Below are 16,685 nucleotides of genomic sequence, written 5' to 3' on the forward strand. Positions count from 1 at the left end.
AGCAAAAGCAACAGAGCTAAAAACAGAAAGCTGACTCTATTACAGTCCATCAGACATGAAAGAATATTATTTAGGAAAATAGCTATTTCATGCCTGGTCTGGGTAGCTCAGTCCTCTCTTTTAGTATGTTACTTTTTTTTTTTCTTTCCCCTCATGTTACATCATTAGTACCAAAACCAAAACAATCCCTGCCTTGAGCATGCCATACCTGGTGATATTATTTTCCAGACTGAAAAGCTACCTGAAGCCACATTAACATCATACAAGATAACTCGTACACTGTAGGACAGAGAAAAAGGTTTCATCTTCAGAATGCCAACCACATCCTAACAGTATAAGGCCGACATGTGAAAGGCTTGATCATTATAAGTGGCCTTTTCCCAGCATAAATGCATAATGTTTTGCTCCGTGACATGGCAATAGTCCGTCATTATATCTGAATATGTATTTTCCTGTAGAAGAACATCAAGATGGGGAAGCACTGTCTCAGGCAGAAGTTCAGGAGGCACAAGAATTAAAAGACAAAACAAAATCAGCGATTAGAAGGCTTATACCATCTTCTTAAATAATGTATTCTCAACACCTTTCAAAATGATCTGTGGTTTAAACTGAAAGTGGACGGCTTCCATGCCAGTTTTGTTATCGCTATTCCAAGAACAATATCCTGGCACTCTGTTTACGTATGGAGGTGCTCCACGTGCTCAGGCTGAAAACCTCAAGACAACCTTTAGAAATAGGTACAGGTCTTTTAATATTTTCATCCAGGGAATATTATACTGGTCTCCAAGAATGAGAGCTCTGACTGTATCAACGATACTACTAGTCTCCAGAGTTGGGTCTATCTAAAGATACTGTGCATGAATATAATTCCCTCAGTCTGTAATATAAGAACACTGGAAATCAGTTATTCTCAAGATTACAACATGTTCACAAGACATTTGTGTTAAACCCAGAGACCAGGCAAAATAAGAAACATGATTTAGAAATGCAGAAGGTCTCATACAGTTTTTGAATGGTGATGTTGATTCCTTTTGTTCTGTTCTGTAGTGGCTATCAAAGATTGATGATGCTTGTTCATAATGGGATTTTCTTTAATTATGTTTGACAAATTAAGTATTGTTTAGCAGTTTGCTTTTACTGGTATTCACTGAAGCAACTAGTATCCCTTTTTAATTTCAAGTAAACTTTCCTAAAAGTGTTTTGTAATATTTTTAAAAATTAATTCACCACCAGGGGGCAAAGAACTATTTCTCCGGAGAGAACATTTTATATCAGTGTCATGGATGCATGACCCTTCCAAGGTCCTTTTCTATTTCACAGTAATTACAGACTTGATAAATATAGATATATATTAAAAATAAAATAATAATAATAAAAAAAAGTGTGCAGACCTAGTAATACATCAGAGGGACATCTTTACCGTTTTTTCCAACCTTGACTACTCTAATTTTAAGACAAAAGCTGGGAAAGCAATCTGAAGGACCATGAAGAGGTGGAACAAGATGGCTGCTATGTGAGAGCAGCTTTGGTCCTCTTTGTACACGTAGTGGTCTTACCATTCCTCTGCCAGGTCCCACACTACATTTACAAGAAAAAAAAAAACACATCTAGGTGCTAAGGACGGTAACAATACCTTCCTTATAATAGCTCAATGACACCTATAACCAGTGTCCTAACATTTGTATTCCTGTTGGTTTTAATTCCCTGCACTGGTCCCTCCTTGTATTCTTCTTTGCCTTACCACAGAAAACCTGGTGTTAGGGATAAGAAAAAAATGAATTCGATTTGGCAAATGAAAAAGGATGAGTTTAACATTGCATATCATCGGAGAATTTGCTTATTGCTATGAAGAGGTACCAAATCCCAGATGATACAACTCTCTTTGTAACACTACGTAACACTGACCTCCCAATTATTAAAATGGTAGGTACCTATGTTTGTGACATTTGCAAAGATCTCTCTCCCACGAAGGGAAGATACTAGCACCAAAAAATGCTGGAGAAGAGAATAACAGTAAATTAAAGCCAAAGAAAAAAATACATCACCACAAAATATATTAGTGCACAGAACTGTGACCATGCACAGAAAGACTGACCAGCCACAAGCACAACATGACAAAAACACGAGGGAAGGGCTTGTTACAGCAAACGTATATAGGAGTTAATCATGGACAACACTTGTTTTTAACAACATATCACAGCATCTTGCTGCTGGCAGTTTATATTTGATTTTTCCTCAAATTGTAACAAAAATAGCCCAAATCCTTCCTCTCTGTCTGTACAATTTGGCTTCCATTTGCTCTCAAGGAGTCTATTTCAGAAAATAGAGAGAGATAATACTTTTATTACAACTGCAAACCATTATTTTCAGAAAAACAAACTGCCGTCCAGAGCACTTTGCCAAAATTCTGCAATACAATTTCTCACAAAATCCTATTGCCCAGTACAATTTCTCCAGATCTATACTCTCCAGTAGGTAGTCTTGAGAGCTTTAACAGCTCTCAACATTGTGGGCATTTTATTGTTGCTGTTATTAGATTTTGCTGGAGTATGAATTTCACTCATTACAACTACATGACAGAAGAACAACAGAAAAGTAAAAATAAAGATTTCTCTTACTAAGAACCTGTTGCTTAAGATAAAAGGTGCCCCAAACATGAAGAACCTTAATGGTCCAGATCGTAGAGAAGTAGGTCACCTCTGGAGATTTTCTGAAACACCGTTTTCAGATAAATCATGTGTGCTGTGAATAGTCATTTATGGCCCTCCTTAAGTATTATTTGTTATTTAAAATATTTAATTTAAAAAACCTAAATTCAAAATATCTGAGCTTGTCTTGCTGCTTATTTTTCTCAGAACCACTGTTGTCATACAGAAATACTTTGTGTTCTGTCCATGCCCTTTAATCACTTTTTTCTTCCTCCTGTATTTGCATTCTTTCTCACCTCCCCCATATCTACTATGTTGTGCTACCAAATAAATATTAAATATGGTGCACTCATTTAGTCCTTCTTAGCCAGGCATTCAATTCACATAACAAATACTTCCTCCTTATGCAAATATTAGACAAGGAATGTGTAATATAGGGTGTTATTTAGTAAAATATATTTAATGAATTCTATCAAGTATGACGTATAAATATTGACTTCTCCATGTGGCACGTACAGCAAGAAATCACTTAAGTTTGTGGATGCTCCTGTTACGTGTTCCCAGGCATTGGCGTGCTGAGAAGGCGGCTTCCAGGGCATGGAGCAGGACCTTGCACAGTGGCATTACCTGGATCCACTTTTGTGTCCATCATACCAATTAATCATACTTTGAGCACAAAGTATCCAAAAGTTGCGACACGAAAATTACTATATTTAATAGATCGTCAATAGCATGGCAATCTTCCCAAAATGAAGACTGTGAAAGCTGGGAAAAGGAACCACGTTTTAATAGATGTTTTAATGGATGCAATAGCAAAATTATAGATCCACAAATGTGTTTGACTTGGGTTGCCACACAAGTATTCTCTTCTTTTTTGGCCCACAATGTGAGCTCAGAAAACTCACTAATTGCCTGCAAATATTAAGGAATTTGATGTCAAAGACCCTTTGACTATAAATATTAAAGCTTAAGAACAGCCCTATAGTCCTTATCCCATTTATCCCAGATTTGATTGCATAGTCAAATTCTATTTTACGGCTTTATTTTTGTAGCAACATATTTATTTTGAAACAGTAAACAAGCATCAGACTAACAGTTTTAATCAGCACTAGATCAAAGTGCTGTTATCTGTGTCTACAGGCCAGTGAAGGACTCCATTATATCACTTAAGCACCATTTAGAGCTGAGGAGGTGATTTATTCTTGCGGCGTGTTAGAGGGAAGGGCAGAAGGAATTCTCTCTGCAGTACCTCCTGCTGGGTGCAGGCTGCCCTCCCACAACTCTCGTGTCAGTGACGGGTAATTTATGTGCCACCAGCCATCAGTGACTGGGGCCGTGCCGACGACAGGGCAAGAGATCGTGCCTATAAAGCCGGGAGGGTCCTGGGCAGCCGCACCGCACGTGCGCGGTTTTGTGCACATGCAGCAAAGCACGCACCTGGCAGGTGAAGCAGACAAACCAAGCATGTACAACAATGCAGTTGTGAAGCTAACTGCTGTCAAAAGACAGGCAAGTTTGTGTCCTGCATGATGACCACGCAAAGAGGCACAACTTCCATACGGGACACCGTGTCACAAGGGACCTCTGCCATCCGCCAGCAGCTCCAGCGCCACAGCCGTGCTGCCCCTTCCCAGCTTTGTGCAACCTCCTCTTCCTCTGCTCCATCCACCCCAGTCCCACCGAGCTCCCCGGCTGTCCCCCCAGCCTGGCACTGGCTGAGGAGCAGGGACCAGGGCATGTTTGTCCCCTCTTGGCACAGCAGGATTCTCCGTCCAGAGGCAAAGCTGACCCAGGCTTGGGAACGCGCCTGGTAACCTTCCAGGTCTACTCATAGCGGACAAATTCTGCACAAAAGACCTAAGCAACCACCCAGCTCTCCTTTAACAGGGCAGCTTTTCCTTTCAAAAAACAGGTATTTGGGGCAAAACAAGCCTGCTCTGTCACCAGGTCCAGCTGGGAATGGGTCGAGTACTCTGGCCATGACAACCAAGCTGAAGCAGGTCAGAGGAGCAGGAGATGTGCCCATGACCACCAGCCCCCAAAGAACTGACAGCGAGAAGGACGAGCCCTCTGGATGTTGCAGCTCCTAGTGAGTGTAGAAATATTCCTAGCATTTTGCTAAATCTTTCTGTTAAAGAATGCAGTGCATTCAGACACAAGAGGTAAAAAATAATGAGGCTTGCTGCTGAAAAGATTAACTGTGTTTTTTCTTGGTCTCTGTTTTGATTTTGAATGATTTTTACTTATCCCTTGGGCACACGTGTGACTGTTAGTGTTGCCCGGTTTCCCAGCAGTATTAAAAAATGTAACCTAGGCCTTTCTGCAATTAAAAGAGAGCTAACTTACACACCTGCTCCCCATGTTCAGGCCCAGTAACAGATCCTGCCCCCACTCCCCACACTACGTCTCCTGTTCCCACCAGTCACAACAATTTTGCCTCCCCGCCACCAGCTCTTCCTTTGTCATCCCCAGACGGGTCATCGCTTCTGCGTGACAGCCCCAAGAGCTGGCAGCTTTAATCCCTGCTCTTCTCCCAGCACACCTCCACCCAGCCGCCTCTGCTCCCCTTCCTCTTCTTCCATTCCCCTGTCTCCAGGCATTTTGTCCTGGGAGAACAGGGAGGGGGAAAGCTGCTCTGGGTCTCTGCATCCTCATGTCTGAGCTCTGTGCTCTTTCTCCCCAGCTCTTCGTGCTCCTGCATAGAAGGTGGGCAAATGAATAAGGCTCCTACTTAGCAGTCGTCCCTCAGGCAGGACTAAAATTCACCAAAATGATGGCACTTTCATAATGACAGTGCTTGCAGTCTGTACCAAAATCCCATCATCTCTGCAGTGTTTTTACAGTACAGGAATACTGAAAAAAAAAAAAATCTGGAAAGAGGCATGGGTACAGGAATGAGTCCCTCCTGAGCTGGAATTCCTATTTGTCTTTATAGAAAATTTTAAATACTGCTGCAGTCAGCTTTCTAAAACCGTAATTTCACTCCACGGCTCACTGCTGAAGATAATCATCTGTTAATTTACATGAAAAATATATTTGCCTCATGGAAAAGAACATTCAGCAAGCATTTTGCAAAAGGATATGTAGGGAAACTAGAGACACTGTCTCGTCCATATTAAGAACTGTACAAAATAGTAATGGCACTCAAAGTAAAGTCAAATGGTGGTCATGATAGTCTTCTGGCTATCATTTAAATATACATTTTCTTACGCACAAGGTTGTCTTACAAATCATTCTGTCACACTTCTATCAGTGTTTTTGAAAGCTGTCCCCTGAAACTGCACCTCACTCCACAAAATCTAGCACACAACATCAATCTACATGCCTGTTAATAGAGAGATCTAGATCTAAAATCAAACTGGTCAGTTTAAACATCTAAATTGCCTTTAGCTATCAGCTCTCTAAGACAAAGAGCTATAATTACCGTGAAGTACTTACTGTTGTTGCTTTCTGTTTGTACTCCTCTGTTATATTCGGAGTTATTGCAGATTATACTGCAGTTACTACAAAGTAATATTTCCCATGTGAAAAGACCCTTCACACACTGTTGTCTTACTTCCTGTCTTCATTTTCAGCAGCAAGTTACCAAAACATCTGTTAGAAGGACAGAGAAGCAACATAAAGGTTTATTTTGGGAAAAAAAAAGACTGCAGTCGAGGAATGAGCAAATTGGATCTTGTTGCTTTCTGTTTCCATTTTGTTTTCTTCTTGAACAATAAGTGAAACAAAATGGTGGTTTCTCATCTATGTTGATCTTAGAAATACAGCAATTAAATCTTTTTTATATTAAAGTATTGTACCTGTATTCTGTGCTTGTTGTAGGTCTGAGGCTTGCCAAGTTTCACTCAATGAGAAGGAGACCAGTCATTTCAGAACTGAAAGCAGTTTTCTGGAATACCTCCATAAAAACAACATTGAATAATTCATCTGAACATTAGAACTCCTAAACAGTAAGGCATCACAAGCCAATTTTTAACCTCGGTCTTTTAAATTTGGTGCGTAAATATTCCACTTAGCTCCTTCCTCATTTAACTTCAGAGACAGTTTTAAGTACATAACACCTATGAACATTAAATAACACTCATGGTAAAAGGCACTTTAAGCATTCTAGTTTGATGCAGTTCTTGCTAAACTCAGCCAGTGCTACCCACCTGATTGAGTAGGACAAGCAGATCTTTCCTCAACATCAGCTTATCTTTAGTTATAATAATGATTTGTTGTACTTACAAATCCCAATTTGGAGTTGTGTTTCATTGCCACCTCAGAAAAACATGTAGTACCAGCAATGGCATAGATACACAAGTAGAAGAAAAGATAGCAAGCATAGGGTATCTTAGAGAAACCATTAATGACTACAGGATGTCTCTAACTTTTAAGAAATACACTTGAAAACTGAAGGAAAGTAGGTCAAGTATTTTTTCTATTCCTGAGAAAATTAAAATTGGCCTAAAAATACTGCTGGTCAGGTATACGAGATTTAACCAATAGCCTACATGCAGGTGAAAAAAGAACAAGATAGTTGTTTCACAGTGCTAAAGAAATAAACAATATTCTTCAGTTACAGAAAGGCAAAGTTGAGGAGGTAGCAGTATCATATAAGAAATCAAAAAGGAGATGTGTGCTGCTTTATATGTATTAAACTGTAAATCCACAAAAAGATGCAACTGCAAAACAAACCAGAAGACTCTATAGAGGAGTCTACAAAATACAATCAAAGTGGATTTGCAAGAAGTCACATAAAGATTGCACAAATATTTGAAATAAAATATAGACCAAAGCAGCCTTTGGGCAAATCCATTATATGTGGAAGAAGCAAAACCATTCTTCAAAAGTCTGCAGACCAGAGCAGAAGCGAAACAAAGAAGAGCTAGAAAGGATAAATCATTAGCAAAAATTATTCAAGAGATGAACGTGCAAAGACTGGATAATCACTTTGAATATGAAAAGACTGCATGCTATTTAGTTGGACACAGCACACAAGTAATATTATATTTGAAGTTACAGTAAGACTTTTGAAATTAAAATCTAATTGTGTTGAATACAAACAAAAATTCAGCTCATAGGAGACTAATTGTGCTGTGGTGAGTGTGAACTGCAAGCAAAGGCAAGACAAAATTAGGAAAGGTTAACATTTGCAATTGTTTCAGAAATGAAGTGCTGTTTCTATTCTAGTACTGCAAAAGTCAGATACTAGATGAAAAAAACACATTGAAGAAAAACAGAACTTCAAGGAAACAGAAAACAAAAATACAAAAAGAAAGTAGAACCTAATGAAATGGATAATTGTATAGAGAAGTAGCATAGGAAAGGTAGCTTCTCTGTAACTCTTTTGCTTTGAGATACGTGGTTAAATGTCACTCATACTGTCAGTGTAACTATACCCAAGCACAGTTAGCCAGATAATTTTTTCCTTAGTCCAAGAGACATAATATCAAAGGTATGCCAGACAGCTCGGTCCTGGAAGCATGTGGCTTAGGAACAGCTGATAAAAATCATTCTTCCAACTCAGACAGAATTCTGACACTACTTAGGAAGGTATTCAGGATGAGTATAAAGGGTAAACTCTAAAAAGAGGTAGTAAACAGGATTCTGTATATGAAACCCACCATTTCTTTTTACTCTCCCGACCAAAATAGCTACAAGGCTGATTTCACTTGGAAATGAAGGGAACATTTGGAACAAGAAGTCATTGGTTTGGAAAATGTCCTACCAAAGATAAAAGGACAAGCTTATAAGGCAACGAATTACAAGCCTGTGATGGGAAGAAACTTTGGGGAGTCTCAAAAGCATTCAACAAGCCCCAGTGGAAAACCCTCCACCTGATGACATAATGTGGGTGTGACTGCCCAGGACACTTCAAACAACCACATCAAAAAGTCCTATCCTATAAATTATCATCATGTATCAGCACAGCTTCTGCATGTGCCTGCTGACATCTTTGCTATTGTTTCCCAGGGTGTCACCAGCCAGGATAAACAGGTAAATTGTAATCCAGACCGCCATCGCCTACTGCCAACTGGAGGCAAGCTCAGCACGAGAAGGACTTGGCACTGAAAAGCAGTGTTTTAGGTCACTGTACCAGGAGCCTAGGGGTCCTGGAGCAAAAGCTGCCACAGGCCGTGAAAGAATCACTACAGTCATGTCTTGTCTTACCTACTATGACTATGGTCATGAAAGAAATTTCTGGGAAGAAATACTCCTCTGACTGAAGAATCAAGAAACCATCTAAGAAGAACTATAGAGACCAGCCACCTCCAGGGAAGAAAGACTGGCATTCCCTGTGGACAGCAAAGGGACAGGGGACAGCCTCTGGTCGGTGGTAGAGGATATCCACCAAGTTGATTCAGAGGAATTCTTTAGAGTGACATAAAGTATCCCTATAAATCAAATTTGAAATAATTATGGATTGAAGAGGCTTGGTCTATACAAGGAAGAAGTAAATCACAGTCCATGGAAAATTCCTCTGGGTACATTAAGGTGGAGGAGTAATGTGATAGCACAGCTGTATAATCATAAAAAAAGAATGAGAGATATTTGGTCAGCTCTTTTGTCCTGAAGAACACTCTGGAAGCCCACTGAAAGAGGGTTCTTCCCTTACTCTGCCCTGTTCCAAAGAGGCAGGCCAGTGTTTCAGGAGCCCCCGTTAGCTTCACATTCTGGTTTTGCTTATGGAGCTATAGGTTCCTACAGGGATATTTAACAGAAGAGAGGAAAGCCTGCTCGACTCCCAGGGGAGATGAGGAAGAGCTCAAGAGTTGAGTCTTGTGCCTTCTCTTCTGGTGGACTTTAAGTGTAAAGGAACCCTCAAGTTATAAAGGTAAGTGCTGTCAAATCAACAGCCTCACAAAGGAAGCTGGTAAACCCTTGGACACAAACAGAAGCAATCTGAAGAAAGAATTGGTGTTGTGTTACAGGACCTGTTGGAATCAGCATGGGCAGGAATGAAGTGAGTGTCATTAAAAGTCCTGCATCTCAGCAGTGGGAGAGCCACAGCTGCTCTGGAGAGGCTCAGGAGTCACCATTCCAAAACAGGAGGTCTTGGAGGAAATTTTCTGAGCTAAAGGAGTACAACCAACCTTTGTAGACCTGCATCCGACCAAAACACATCTTGTCAGACAATGGCCCTTTAGTCCAAATCTTGTTTCTTCTTTCTGGGTGTAGAAATCTGAACCAATCTAGAAGCTGTCAGCTGGACAGCTTGTTCTCCAGGCTGTTTGACTTTGAAGAACCCTCTGGTTTCCTCAGGTGTTCTCGGAGATAGCGCCAGTGATCCCTACATGTCCAGGACTTGAATCCCACTTTGAACATCTTCCCAGGGATGTGCACTTCCCTCAGGCAGGGAGGAAAAAAAGCTGCAGCCATCAGAAGTGGAAAAACGGGTTCCCCAGGGGAAAGTCCAGCATCCCATGCCAAGTAAGGGAAGCGGGTAACTTCAGAGACAGCCGGTGAAGTTTCTGCCAAAAAGAAGCTGAAAATTTGAGCAAAGAGCACAGTTTTTGTCTATTTATTTGTTTATTTATATTGATGTGGAATCTTAAAAGCTATACTTTATGCTATTTAAATAGGCATACATGTACATTCTATTGACATGCTACTTTTATAAATAATTATATATGTATAGTACTTTAAACAAGGGCTTGGGGTCTTGCTTCACACTGAGATGGGGCCACAAAATTCTTCAACGCTGAATGCCTGGAATGAGGACAGAGCTGAGTTTGCTCGTCTCCCACTCGGATAATTTTGCTTGCTCATCCGTACATGACAGTGTGAAGATCTATGCAGATAGTTACTCAAGAGGGAAAGCCAAATTCACTGCAAATTGCCAAAAAGCATCAACACAATAATGACAGAAAAACAGTGCTAAAGCATACCAAAGAAAAAGAAAGGGAAAGAGCAGAACCTGATGTGGGAGACCAAAATGTTGGGCATAGCATTTGTACAGTGCAATTCTCATTGAATAGAAAATTATGTCAAAATTGTTAAAAGGTGGTTTAAAACAAATCCTTGGAGATGCAACCTCTACTTAACTAAATTACAGAGCAGAACTCTTGAAACTGAGGTTGTCATCTGATGAAATATTTAATAGAAATCCGTAGGACTAGCTGGTTACATAACCATCTCTGCGAAAACCCATAGAACTACAAGTGCTTTATAAATACTGTAAAATCACTGTGATAAAGTATAGTTAAGAAACCACGAGACAGCACATTGTATGCAAGTCATAAGTAACAGCAAAACAGGGGTTCAAAAGGCAGTATTCTCCGACTGAGATGGTCATTGTCACACAGAGACTGCAGAGAGGGTAGGAGATATCCACAGCTTGTGATGGAAAAGAATGAGGAAAATGAGTAAGATTCTGAATTTACAAATTCTGACATAGAAGAGACTGTAACAAAGCCAAGGGATGACCAGCTAACACGAGAAAGGATACGAGCAGAACAATACAGTAACTAAAACCCAATGGACGCTTACTTGCTCTATAAGAATTCAAGTACAGACTCCATAAGACAGAGAAGACCAAACTGACATTGACTGAGAACCATTAAAATACACATTCTTCTTTCAGAGGGCAAAAATGTATGGGTGGCCAGCCTTTTAAAAAGCTTTCAGCATCCTGCTTTCAAACAACTCCTGTTGGGGTCACTAATCATTAGCTGCCTGACAGACCGGGGGTCTTTCATTCTCCCTTCCAAACTTCTCCCTCCTTTACGCGATAGTTTAATTTTTATTTGCAATAAGGGCTCAATTCTGAGTCCTCTTTCACTAGCACATAAGAACACAACACTCACATGAGTAAATACGGATTAAGTTCCAAAATTTACCGCAGCCAAAAGATGAAAATATTAGTCTTCACTTTCATATTTCTTTTTTATCTGTAAAATGGGGATAGCAAATTTAACAAGGCAGATCACATGAGTCATTAGGCTTCATTAAGATTTCTACAGATTATATTTTTTAGCTACCAAGTGTTATTATTTTTATCTCTTTCCCTCTGATGAAGGGATTTATAATGTCTTTCAACATTTCTTATCACATTTGACTCTTTTTTTTTAAACTCAGACATTCAAAGTCCTGTTTCTTGAAAGCTCTGTATAATATCTGGGTTGATAGCCTGTTTTGGGACTCTCCTAAGATAGCCCCAAGTGCTTTATGCATAAAATAAAATTTCTTTGGTTTAAATTACAGTACAACCCAAAATCCTAGCTCCTCAGCTGAAACCCACAAAAACATGCTCTTAATCTTGTGATGTGGAAGAGCCTGCAATTTACAAGTCTGATCATCTTAAATTCCTATTATGCAAAAAGCTATATTAAAAGAACATTGCTAAGGTTATAGAGACAAATATTCAAAAGTTAAGTACCAAAATTAAGGCCAACTCTAGAACCACTTACTACCCATTCATCTGTTCTCACTTTGACATTAATTTCTAGATACAAAAGTAAGAGTTCTGCAGTGGGCGCTTAAATGTTGTTTTATAGGGCTTGCTCACCTGAATATTGCCCTACCTTCATGTGTCAGCAGAATTTCTCAATTCTTTGTGAACTACACTTCTGCATAATTCAACACACACGTAGTGGTTCATGAAAGCCATGACAAGCCTACTGTACTTACATGTGCCTTTCCTCAAGTAATTGAGTTTATTATTTTGATGCCAAAATGAAAAGCTACTATGAAATTTATGCAGTGTAGTTTTCTTTTGTGCACAATAATATTCTAGACTATGCTGACAATTTTAGGGCTTTAAATCACCAGAAGAACAACTAACAACCCTTTATGATACCACAAAATGGCTGTATTGTATTCTGACTGTAAAAGGCTGATGTGAAAATTATAGCTGAGGTTTTACCTCTGTGTTTTGTTGGTTGTTTTTTTTTTTTCTTTTCATTTGTCTGTTTTCAGGCTACTTACAGACAGATTTTCGCCATGACATAACAAGCAGTGGCAGCAGTTGAACAAAACCTCTCTTTGCAATGAAAGTTATTATCCTTGTCTGGCGAATTCTGAACTCAGTGAGGTTCCTTAGCAAAATAAAAATCAAAAGAGTGTTTATTAAAACATGAAAAAATAATTTTAAAAAAATGAATAAACATCTTTATAAATATTTTGAACCCCTTTTTTATGCTAGCACAGCTTTGTTTGCAAATTTTGGTCTAGTAAAAACTTGCATGAAGGGAGCCCAAGCAGGTTATAGGAATGGAATATTTCTTCTACTTCCTGGTTTCCTACCCAGCTTTAGACTGCTTTATCGGTCACAGTTTCTGTTACCTCATTGTTTTTAACTCTAAAATTCTCCTAATGCAGAGCACCCAGTGATGGTCTATGAATCACTCCTATTCCCAGTTAAGGTCTACTTTACATACCTTAATGGATATTAAATTATATACAGATGGTAGCTTGACCTTTTGCCCATTGTGCCAGCGTGGGAGCGCTGGGTGGATGGATTGTTAAAACAATTACAAGGTGCCACAGTGCAGAGAACCTGCCTCACCCTTCCTCCCCAGCCCTGGCAGGAGGACCCTGAGCAGGCTCCTTGTATACTGCCTTGGCATCCTACCAAAGGCATGAATGGGAAAGTAAAGATTTATGAAATGGCTATAAAAACATAATCCGAGGTGAAAGTTGGAAGCTAATGTTCAAATCCATGTGCCATTTTATTATTTTCTTTTTTGGGAAAAAAAAAATCAGATTGCCCACATCTGGCTGCGTAAAAGCACCTTTTTAGCGATCTTGAATTTACATGGGATTTTTTCAAAATATTGTTTTCCATCCCCAAGTCTATGGGGCAAACTAGATACTTCATTTAGATAAGCAGCTTTTGGGCATGAATGACAACAACTTTTCATATGGATTTTTATTATGCAGATTAAATACTCTCTAATTACACATAGTGGAATACTTCATAACAGTCTGCTGTGTTATGTCAATAATCCATTATGATATGAATAGATGCTTGGTAAAACTTCTGCTGCAAGCAAATGAGCGCTTATAATCTCGTTGGAGAAGGCACAACAATCCTATTGACAAGAGCCCAACTTGATTGCAGAGATATAGTCTCATGAACTGCTCTTGAAATGGAAAGAAAGGTCACGTGGTGCTAAAGGGATGTAAACACTCATGAATGCACAGAACTTAAAAACTAAAGTAAAATTTTGTCCGGGTTCGTTCCTTGTGTCAGCAGAAACAGCTCCACTAAGCCCCATGGTGCTTTAACCGTTCTTCCCATAAAAAAGCTTAGACTTAATTTTCAATGATTTTGTCTTCATCACATAGTTAATCACATAGGGATAACTTGCAAGTATTTCTCAGTTCAGATCTGGAACGAGAGCAGTTTGAGCAAGGAAATAACTCAGGAAAAGACTGGAGGATACTGAAAGGTACCCGATTTCTCTCCCACTATCTGCTGTCTCCAGCTTCTGTTGTCGCCACCTCTCAGGAACTGAGTCAAGCAGGCAACGACAACAGTTAAAAAGAGACTGCAAGCAAAAAAGCATGGGGGATGTCGACATCTTACCCAGGATTTGTACTCAGTGATCCCTGTGGTGCCTTCCAGCTCAGGATATTCTGTGATTCTATGTTGAAAACCACAATTGGCAGAAGTAGACATTTTAGAACTCTGCCCTGACCTGAATCTTAACCACATACAAAACATTCTTAAATCAAATATAAAGCTATTTCCCGTTTATATTGGCTGACCCAAGATCAGCAAGAGTTATTAACTTAAACCAATAATATTCATCAACTGCTAGTATAAATATCCTGTAGTTATGGAGGCACAGTGAAGTCACTACCACACACTCTTCTGTGCCACTCCACCACTCTCTTTACCATCTGAAAAGGACAGTTCTTTGGGAAAAATTTCAGAGCAGTTTAGCATACTGCAGTGCTAATCCTGGGATGTATCCCAAGAAGCATTATTGCCATCTCTTAGTACTGCTGTAGGCACAGCACTCCAGGTGAAATTTTGCATTGCAGCCACTGTCACTTGAATTAGCAGACCTCGAAAGGAGCATCTTCCGTATTGAAATCTGAGTTACCTGTGCTGTAAAAGGCTGTGGGTAAACCCAGAGGTGAGCTTGAACCAGACTGTTTCAGTGAGCCAGCTAACAGGATGGCCTTGGAAAAGTTGTATCAGCCTAGTGGGACACAGTGAATTCCCACCATGGCAGGAGTGGAGGTCTGGGGATGAAGAAGCAGGGGAGCAGCCCGGGAAGGAGACCTTCATTAGACAGCATGGTTTAGGATTTCATGTGCATTTGCATTTCATGAAGCTCTGCACCTAGGAATTGAAATGATCTCCAAAACCCGATAATCCTGAATGACAAAGCAACTGAAATATCTAAGGGAGGAATGAATCACTCATGGTAATAATGCCTGCTATTTTTTGATCCCTGTTCTTCTTAATTACCATAATCTGTTACTGTAACTACCCATTGTGAAGCTCCATTTTCAACTACTGGTAGCTTTGCTAACCTTTAAGTGTCCGCACTGAACTATCTACCTCATTTGGTTTACTATTTTTGTTTAAATATCAGAATAGTTTCATTTTCAGTGAGAATAGGGGAAAACACTGTTCTGTGTTAAGACATTCCTGTGATCTTCTCTTTGAATAGCTTCAACACTCAGAGAGCTTTGGAACCAGGATTTTGACACAAACCAATCCCTTGATAAAATGGAGAGGAAACACTGAAATGTGTCTACTTTGTAAAGAACGCCACCAATTGCAAGGGATATGAAAGTATAATTAGCTACTCTCAAGAATTCAAAAATGCTGATGTCAGCCCCCCACATTAGAAGCTCAAAAATAGTATGTTGTTTTAATGTCTTTCAATTCCTTTTTTTTTCTTTCATTTTTTTTTTTTTTGTCAATATCTACATAATCATTTCAAGTTGAAAAATCAGACTTCAATGCAGATAAAAGTGCATACCTCCTTTGGCCACTCATATGGAGACCCAAGACACTCTTTGCTTACCCTTAAATGCCCTCTTCTGCCACTTTTCTTGTAACAGTTGAGATTCTTTCCTTCTTTTACAATGAGTCCTTTATTCCTTTCTCACATAAGACTAAAAATGTGATTGAAAAATTCTAAAGACATTCAAGAAAAAAAATATCACTCTCTTTAGTGTCAAGTTTTCAGGTTACTTTCTGATAAATATCTGTAGAAGATGCAACTATCTTTGTGGTTTTCACAACATCGGGTACTATTTGCTGACTTTATTTTTAACTTATGCAGAGCTTTCTGTAACCAAGTGATAAAGTATTCAGGAACTTAAATTTTCAGAAAGCTATGAGTATGTGAAGATTGGTTATTATTTCTGTTTTAAATTTAAGTCTCACAAAATATCTTTTCAGCATCATTCACTTTGCTAGTAGAGTATGCTCCACCTACCTCCAGCTCCTGTGTGCCTACAAATAAACAAGTACCATCTCCTGCACCACAGAGTATTCTCCTGTGCTTCCAGTCTCCTGTTTTACTATATCGTTCCATACAGCATGCTTTTTCCAATCAAACATATGCAGGTGAAGTTGAGCTTTCCCAGTAATACTTGTTCTTAACATGCAGAGAAAAAAGCAACGTCATTTCTGTGTTGTCAGTGACTCGCGCTGCTTTCACACAGGCTGTGTGAGGAAGGAGCCACTTGGGTCCGGGTGGACAGAGCTGGGCAGGGAAAGGAACAGATCTTGACAAAGTGACTGGTGAAACTGGGACTAGCTGGACAAGAAATCAGGGAGCAGAGAGTGATGACAAAATGAGGAGGGGGAGCAAGGGGGAGGCAGGAGGGACCGGATTTAGAGACCACTTGCCTTTAGCCTGTAGGGAACACGCTAATAAGAGCTATGTGAAGAAAAGTGTCTGAACACGTGGTTGATCTGTAAAAGAGATAACATATATCACTGATTAAAAACTGTATCAGTAATGCTTGTGAAGCAAGATTTTCAGTCATGCGTAGTATCTTTTATGAAATCAAGTTAAAAGGGTTTCGGACAAATCCTTCTTCAGGACTTAAATAGAAAGACCAATCTCCTACATTAGGTAC

The sequence above is a fragment of the Anser anser genome, assembly GCF_964211835.1.
Source record: "Anser anser genome assembly, chromosome: 2".
NCBI lineage: Eukaryota > Metazoa > Chordata > Aves > Anseriformes > Anatidae > Anser > Anser anser.